Below are 8,361 nucleotides of genomic sequence, written 5' to 3'. Positions count from 1 at the left end.
GTGGGGGGGGGGAGCAGCTCCACGAACCCCTCTAATCGCCGCCACTGGCGATCACATTGCATCAGAAAAATCTTCATTATGCTGGTAGAGTTTAATGCGTAGAATGCAGGGCGTCCTGTATGCCAGGTGACTCGAGGGACTGTCTGGGACGTCCACCTTGATTAGCAACAAAAAAGTTATCTCTGATAATACATATAAACCTGTTCGTTTGAGTTAATTTTTTAAGTCCAGCTTATGCACAGAAAGGGTACTCGGGACTGGGATGCGAACCACTATTCACCTCCACCGGGTGCGTGGCTGTATAATAAGTACAGTAAAACCTCGTTAATCCGGATTAATGGGGGAGATAAGTTGACCGGTTTAACGAAAGTCTGAGTTAACTGAAATAACAGTAGAAAGGAAAGTACATTAAATCTCTGTTTATAGCAACAAAACACGTTTATTATGGTGTATTTAAAGGGCATAGGCCTAAATACACTATACAGTACAGTACAAAGTCTGCGGGAAACAGAATTTCATCAGTGGTTGACTGCCTTTTCTTTGGGAAGTTCCCTTATTGACTTTCTCACATTTAAAACCTTGCATTCTGCTTTTTTTCTTGCCTTTTGCGAAAATCCGGTTTATCGGAGTCCGGATTAACGATGTTTTACTGTATATTGCAAAATTATGTAGCAATTTAAGCTAAGCGTATGTTGTTGTCTTGATGTCATATACCTACAAGAATAGTAACAGTCAAAGTATTTTAAAATAAGGCTATTATATTTCGTCGTGTTTCTTATATTGGATGAAGGTGTAAAGTACAAGGACCAGATTTCCAAGGAGGGGGGGCAGGGTGGAATGTAGGGGGCGGCAAAAGTCCACCTCGTCCCGGTGAAAATTTTATCTAGAGCCGCCTTGTGGAATGTATCGAAATGTTACTGTTGGAAAATTCTTAATTGAAAACAAATATTGGAGAGGGTTAATGACATTATTCTATATTTTTATGATTTGTGCGTATTTTTAATGAAAAATTAATTTCCTGCCTTCACTTTGTGGTAGTCCTTGATTAATGTATCTCGAATGGTTTACGTCCGTAAAAACCAACAGATCAGTAGCTAGATATTTTCTCGCCCTAGGAAGGATGTTGTTTTTGCCCCTCCCGACATTTTATCCGCGTCCTTGCATATTTCCTTCTTATGCCAAGGTTTGTGATTTTTCCATCCTACAAGTTTTGAAATAAGGAAACAAAGGGGAATTCATTAATAATAATATAGGTTGTATTTAAGGATTCGTCGTTTGCATTTCTGAGTAACATCGGGGTTGTTAAAGATTCAGGAATTTTAAATGAATCCAATTCCGGTCCAGGGGAGAAGACCAGCAAGATTAAACGGGTTCTGGACCGTAAATAACATTTTTTCTGTAAAGTATTTCAATTCGGTCCAGGATTTTTTTTCCGGATCAGTTTAAATACAGTCAGTGATGTGCGTCTACGCGTAAACAACGATAGTCTACATTCTACACGTAGACAATTTTATACACGTAGATTACGTAATCTATGTAAACAACATGGCGAAAGGTGATAAATTAGCAAAAGGCGCCGTGGAATTAAAATAAAATTATACTGCGTACCAGTTGCTGATGTGTGAGGAGAACTTTTCATACTCTTTCTTCCAAATTGGAACAATTTCTCGCCTAGGAAGAAACCTAATATAGGAAATATTCTAGTGTTTTATGGGGAAAGGACTAATTTTGTCTCACGACTGCCATCTGTTGTTTCTTTTGCATACTATTTAACTTTTTCCAAAGTTGATAAAATAGAAGAGAAGATAAATTTTGTTGTAAATAGGATTCTTTTCAGTTCGTTAGGAACCATATAGTTTCTTTTCATGAAACCCTTGAAAATTAATTTTAATGCACTTTAGATTGTCTACGTAGTCTATGTAAACTACAACCCAATGTAATCTACACGTAGATTATGTGTAGACAACGCATGTAGACGTAAACTTATAGTCTACGGCACATCACTGAATACAGTCCAAGTTCCGTATTGAAATGAAACATACTAGAATGTATGGGTTCCTTGACATTTAATAACCCCAAGGTGGTTAAAAGGCCAGGAATTGTAAATAAATTCAATTCCTGTCAGGGAGAGAAAAAACAGCATGATTAAATTGGTGCTAGACCGTAAAGAACCTTTCTATGTTTAAAAATATTTCAATTCGGTCCAGGAACCTTCTTGGACCGAATTTAAATTGTGCGAGAAAATAGGTTCCGTTCGTGTTACGGAACCCAATATAACCCATTAGAATTTATGAGTTCGTGGACTTTTAACAACTCTGAGTACTTACCTCTGCCAAGTGTAAATTTCTCGGTCTCGCATATTCTGACTTCGTCGTCTTAAAAAAAATGCTTTGAATGGCGCCCCAGGGTTTCACCGCTCTCCCCCTCGCTATTGGCATACAATTCCCATCCCATTCGACACATTCGCGTTATAGATGCACCAAGCGGAACACATGTTGCGCGGAGGGAACCCGACTACTAGATCCATCTACCGGCGCAAGCGCGAACTCCGGACAGAGCGGTATTTAAATTTATCAAGGACACTAGTTGCTCGCAGTCTCCGCGAAACAGCGCGTGGATTGGACGTTGTGTGTTACCAGTTCGTGCAACTCGGCTGTTTTCGTAAAAGCGAAGAAAGAAAAGCAAAACAGTTTAATCGAACGTGATAAAAGAACGGAAGTAAGCGTGTGAGGTAAACAACACGTGGTGAGTCTTGCTCGGGAGTTGTCACAGCAGCCCACTACGGTGACGTCAGGAGGGGAGGTCAAGTCCTTAAGGACGGGGAAAACTTCTGCCGAGGTAAGTTTGGCACCGGTTGGTGTATTTTGGTTCCTGTCTGCTGGCGAAGATTTACTGTTGCGTGTTCGGGATCGCGAATGCTATTTTGCAACTGTTACGTCGGGCGATATAGCTCGAGTTTGAAATGACCCATGTTACTCTCGCGTTCTCCCAATTTTGTGTTTGCATTTTTCTTCGCGAGGGTGTCATGATTAGACCAAACTGATGAAGGAACACCCAAGAGGCCACCGAAGTTCCCGGGTTCGATTTCAGTGTCGGTCCGTGGGTCATGAGCCCACCCAATAATTTGACGTGTTGTTATTATGATTATTGTATATTTGTTATGAGTTATTATGTAGTGCTTATTTTTTTTTAAAAAATAAGTAAGGATGCATTATTCGTGTTTATTAATGTCATGATACATATAAGGGAAGATATATGAAATGTTTTTTTGTCGGCGGTTATGGGGGACTCGCCCCCACTTTTTGCCCCCTCAATATGACTTCTATCAAGAAAAAGTAAACTATCCTTGCCCCTTCCAGTTTTGGCACCCAATCGCGGCATCTGAGCTCAGGGTTTGAGCCCAGCCAGTGTTTTTCAAAAGTTGGCCCTCCCCTGTTCAAGTTCCAGCCTGGTCATTAATGTACCTTGTGATCCCTACCGCATTTTCACGCACTCATCCTCATCGCCGCTATTATAAAAAAAAAGTTGACAGAAAAATTCGCGCCAAATAACAAAAAATACAAATGCAAATTTCTTGCTGTAGCGATACTTAGATGAAGCTACCCCCTCACCAACAAGAAATGTATGTGCTCTCGTGTCCCCAGCAAATTGAACCTTCATTACGCCCTTAAAAACATCCCTGCTTATTTACGAGATGCCAAGGATAAAAAGTAGGCGGTACCGTATTTGAGTGTGCGTCAACAGTTGCGTACACAAAGGAGGATGTTGGAGTTGATACCCTACCTTTAGCCCAGAATCCCCCCTCCCAAAAAGAGTCGACACTGAAAACTAAAAATTATCACAACCACCCTCTCCCCCTTTTCCTGGTGGTGTGTTACAATTAGATTTTGTTGTTTGTAACGGTAAGAAGACAAGAGAACAACCGGCTTCCATGGCGGAGTGGTTAGCACAACGCGCTACAACGCCAAGGGTCTCGGGTTTGAATCCCGGCCTGCGCATGATATCCTCGCAAGTGACTATTAATTTAATCATTTTAGCACTCATTCTCATCGTCACGATTAGCCAAAAGTGGTAGAAAAGGGACGCCAAAAAGCAAAAATTAAATCAAAGCCAAATTTCCAATCATTTTCGCGGCATTCTTTCTAGAGCATTCCCTGACATTCGCTACGAGACTCGGCCCGGCATCAGAGCTTGTCTTTCCCAGTGAACGGGTCCGCGACAGTCGCTAGAGTCGGCAATTAAAATTACAGTTTTCATATTGTGTACTAACCTTGACTACAGAAGGTGTTGAAAACGATGTCCCTCTGCTGCAACACATTCCTGGCATCTCCGAAGGAAATTGGCATTTACACCTGCAAGTTCGTCTACTGTAATTCTACCGATTTCTCATACAATACTCTCTTTTAACTCACGGATGGTGTGCGGATTGTCTTTGTATACTTTATTTCCCCATATTTCTTTCCACTTTTATTCAGAACTGACCCTGTTACTCTAAACTTTTTTACGAGGTTTAATATAAGCGACTGTCGCGGACCCGTTCACCGGGAAAGACAAGCCCTGATGCCGGGCCGCTTGCCGCCGTCTCTTGTAGCGAATGTCAGGGAATGCTCTGTATATCGGTTATTTTGCGTCACTTATCTAGCACTTGGGATAATCACGACGATTAGGATGGATGATGAAATGGATGAACACAAATTCAATGCCTTAACCAGGATTCGAACATGCGACCTTTGGCGTCGTGGCGCTTGACGATTAACACTCCACCATTCGCGGCATTTAAATGCAGGAAATATATTTCGACGCGATGACGGAAACTTGTGGATAGAACGTTAGGTAACTGGAATACTCCGGTACAGTTTTACACCCCTACAATATTTGTGCCCAGAAGTCTAAGATACTGACCAAAATGGTGTTGCCGCGTATGCATTAACCGATATTCGACCGCGGATTATACAGGGTGTTTCAAAAATAATTTTACAAACTTTGAGGGCTGGTTCCTCAAACCAAAACAAGAAGGAAAGTTCATATAAACATATGTACGAAAATCCTTTGTTTTTCGGGTTATTAATGAAAGAATATAATGATATATCTGTTAGACATTGTCAGCTTATTAGCAAGTATTGAAACTGTCATCAAGTCAGAAACTCAAAATGTCTTCCTCTTGCTTCCACACACGCATGCACACGTCGGATCATGGACCGGCGCACCCTTTCACATACTTCCACACGGTGTCGAACAGTTTCGCTGGCTTCCATCACACGTTGATGAAGTGACTCTGCATTAGGAATGTCTGCTGCATAAACGAATTGTTTTAGGTGGCCCCACAGATAAAAATCCAAAGGATTGGGGTTCGGGGAACATGCAGGCCATGCAACTGGTCCTCGCCTACCTATCCATCTGTCATGGTAGATGAGCCAGTGCATCTCCGACGCGTGCATTTCCGTCACAAATCCCACGAATTGGTCCCAGTTCCTATTGTATAATGATTTTTTTACAAGTTGTGCAGGGAGGCCATCTCCGATAGCGTAGTGTTAATGATGTCGGCTTGTAATCAAAGGGTTCAAGGTTCGATGCCCTTTCCAGGCACATAGTGGTTTGGATTCCATTTCAAGCTGTAGGTCAAGTCCTGATTAGCCTATCTGAACATAAAGTAGATTTAAAAGAACTTCGATTTGAATAAGAATTTTATAGTCAACATGTGATAGTAAATATTTTATATTGCGAAAGGGGAGTGGGGAGCAGCACATTTTTGAGGGACTCAGGACTGACATCATTCCAGAAATTTGGCACTGCCTCAACATTATATCCACTTCACAACAAAGACTGGCCAGATATGCCAAATTATTCGTGCAACCTTGCCACCGACTTTCCGGGGTTCTTTCTCGTAAAAGAGCTGCAGACACTTGCACAATTTTTCTGTTAATAGATGTTCTGGTGTTGTGGAATACCGTTTATGTGTGCGTTCATCAGTCTGTTAACATCTGTTTTATTAAACTAAACTGTATACATGTACAGACCTTCATTAGTTGACATTATTTACCCATAATGATAATTAGATGCATAATTACATAACATAATTATATGAAAAATAGACTATGGAGGGTAACATGAAATAGGCGGGTAATATGAGATACAAAGGTGATTTGAATGAATCTACAACTTGAAATATACAGCTTGACCAAGATAAGAACCACCCCGACAGAGTCTCTAATTATAGTGGACTGTCATTTGTTTTCTCCTTCGTTTGTGCCCTACTGCCCTCGTGTTGCCACATGTATAGCTTTCCTTCCTCGTGTCTTTGTCAGAAACTTCAACAACGTTAAATATTACGTCTGTGCTTTCGCTGTGTACGGTTTTCCCTTCGTGACAGAATCGTTGGGCACGCAATAAAATCCTCGACGCATAGGCGAAGTTGTGGAGGGGCCAGGGGGGCCTGCCCCCCTTAACTTATAGAAGACTAAATAAATAAGACATGATCAAGTTCAGTTACTACATTTTTGTTATGAAGCCATACCGCAAATCTTGACGTTTGGCATGTGCGGTAATTGCGCCGAAATAGCGGGTCTTACACGATTTGATTGATGTGTACAGTTTGAAGAAAGAAAAACGTAAAATGACTTTGTGTTGAGTCAACAGTTACTGTTGAGGCATCAAAATAACTTTTCAATTTAATTTTTCTAAAATTTCTGAAGCTTACTATTGTACCGTAACTTTTTTTAAAGTAATACGAGTATTGTATCAATAAAAAAATAATGAAATGCAACAATCAATAGTCGTAATGTTTTGCTTCTTATAAAACTGACAACCAATATACTAATTAATATTTGTTTACTTAAGCGAGGAAATTTAACATTCTCAATTCTAAAAGGCCTAAAACTCAGCGTATATAAGGGGGAATGTCTCCGAACCCCTTATAAACTAGGGGATATTCCATAACCCTCAGGTACATCATATGCTTCTCCCAGAGTCTGCCCTCCCCCCCAAGCACAAGCTCAAACTCCGCCCATGCCTCGACGATGTGTTGAAGAACTAATCATTTTGGCAACGCAGGGGTAGGGTTACATGCCAAACAGCTGATTGTATCATCCACACTCACTCTGTTCTCTCAGATATGAAAATTCGAAAACAGAGATACGGTCGCTTTCCCTTTCCGAAGCAACTCCAACATGTATATTCTAAATTGCTTATTGTGGTTTTCACATTTGGGGCATTACAGCTTCAAGTGTGCGACATCGACACACAAAATTTAAGATTCTAGATATGAGTGTGGATTAAAATATTCATAATGAACTGGTTTCATAGAATTATGAAGTACTTTATGGGGTCTGCTAACAAATGAAAAATGCTTGAGTGTGATTAAGCTGAATGCATTGAAAAGCAATACCAAATGTGAGTTACGCGTGTGATACTTTGAAAGTAGCAAATTTTGACTTCGTTTGTCTGTGAAGGCTGCAGATGCTAGTAATTTTTGTGGATAAAATGTGCAAGTTATATACATTCACAAAAATCTAAACCTTAATTCAATTAAAAACCTTAATAATTTCTACATTAATTCACTTTATGTATATGCAGTAGGACCACTTTTCGTGGAATGTCCCATTTTTTCATGTTGTTTTTATTTGTTTTGGTCTGTATTGTTTTCGTGGAAATGTGGTTTATTCCTCTTTTTATCGTTTTAGAGTGATCCTTTTCACAAATTCTGCAAGCCACTTGCTGTTTGACGTTATTTCTTCTCTCAATTCTCTTGAACGTTAGTGACAATGGTCCTTCATTAGCTTGCAATGCTAATTGGACCGTACCAGTTGCTTAGTGTTCTACGGCAGCTTTCAGAACGAGGACGACAATCGATAGGCATTAAAAACTCAAAATAGACAAGCAAAGAACCACCAAAAATATAAAATAGCCACCAAAAATATGAAATAGGCACCAAAATATAAAATAGGCACTAACAGTGATGAAGATCGACAACTTTGTCATTATTTTCCAGGACTAGGCACTCAAAAAGCAATTCTCTTCAAAGTAGACACTTATAACTAGAATAGTCAAAAATAGCCAGGATAAAATTAATGTCTCTCTCTCACAAAAGGCCTGAAACTATTTTTAAATGTAAAGCCTACATTTTCTGGCCAATTGACAATGAAGTGCATTTTGGAGCCAATCCTAATCCTACTAACTAACTACCTCTCTAGCCATCTTAAACCCGAAGGTTATGGCTGCAGCAACACAAGCCTTCCATCTGTCCCTATCCTCGGTAAGATCAATCCAATATTTTCCATCCTTACCGATTTCTTTCAGCTCCATCTTCGTCTTGGCCTTCCTACAGGTTTCTTACCATCACGTTTCCCAACAAGAATCCTCCAA

At 40.2% G+C, this 8,361-nt stretch overlaps 1 protein-coding gene across 2 annotated transcripts in view; it reads left to right on the top strand.

Moving 5' to 3' along the window:
* The first annotated feature begins 2,607 nt into the window (after nt 1–2,607).
* Ac76E (adenylate cyclase type 2 Ac76E) overlaps nt 2,608–8,361 on the top strand; it is a 943,073-nt gene continuing 937,319 nt past the window's right edge. For both annotated transcript variants that reach the window (XR_014443972.1, XM_083143984.1), the window contains exon 1: nt 2,608–2,838. The gene's annotated coding sequence lies outside the window, so the exon portion shown is untranslated. The remainder of the gene's footprint in view (nt 2,839–8,361) is intronic.

This window comes from Lepisma saccharinum, chromosome 22, assembly GCF_977018435.1.
Source record: "Lepisma saccharinum chromosome 22, izLepSacc3.1, whole genome shotgun sequence".
NCBI lineage: Eukaryota > Metazoa > Arthropoda > Insecta > Zygentoma > Lepismatidae > Lepisma > Lepisma saccharinum.
The sequence above is the reverse complement of the archived record's forward strand: the minus strand, read 5'-3'. Positions and strand labels throughout refer to the sequence as shown.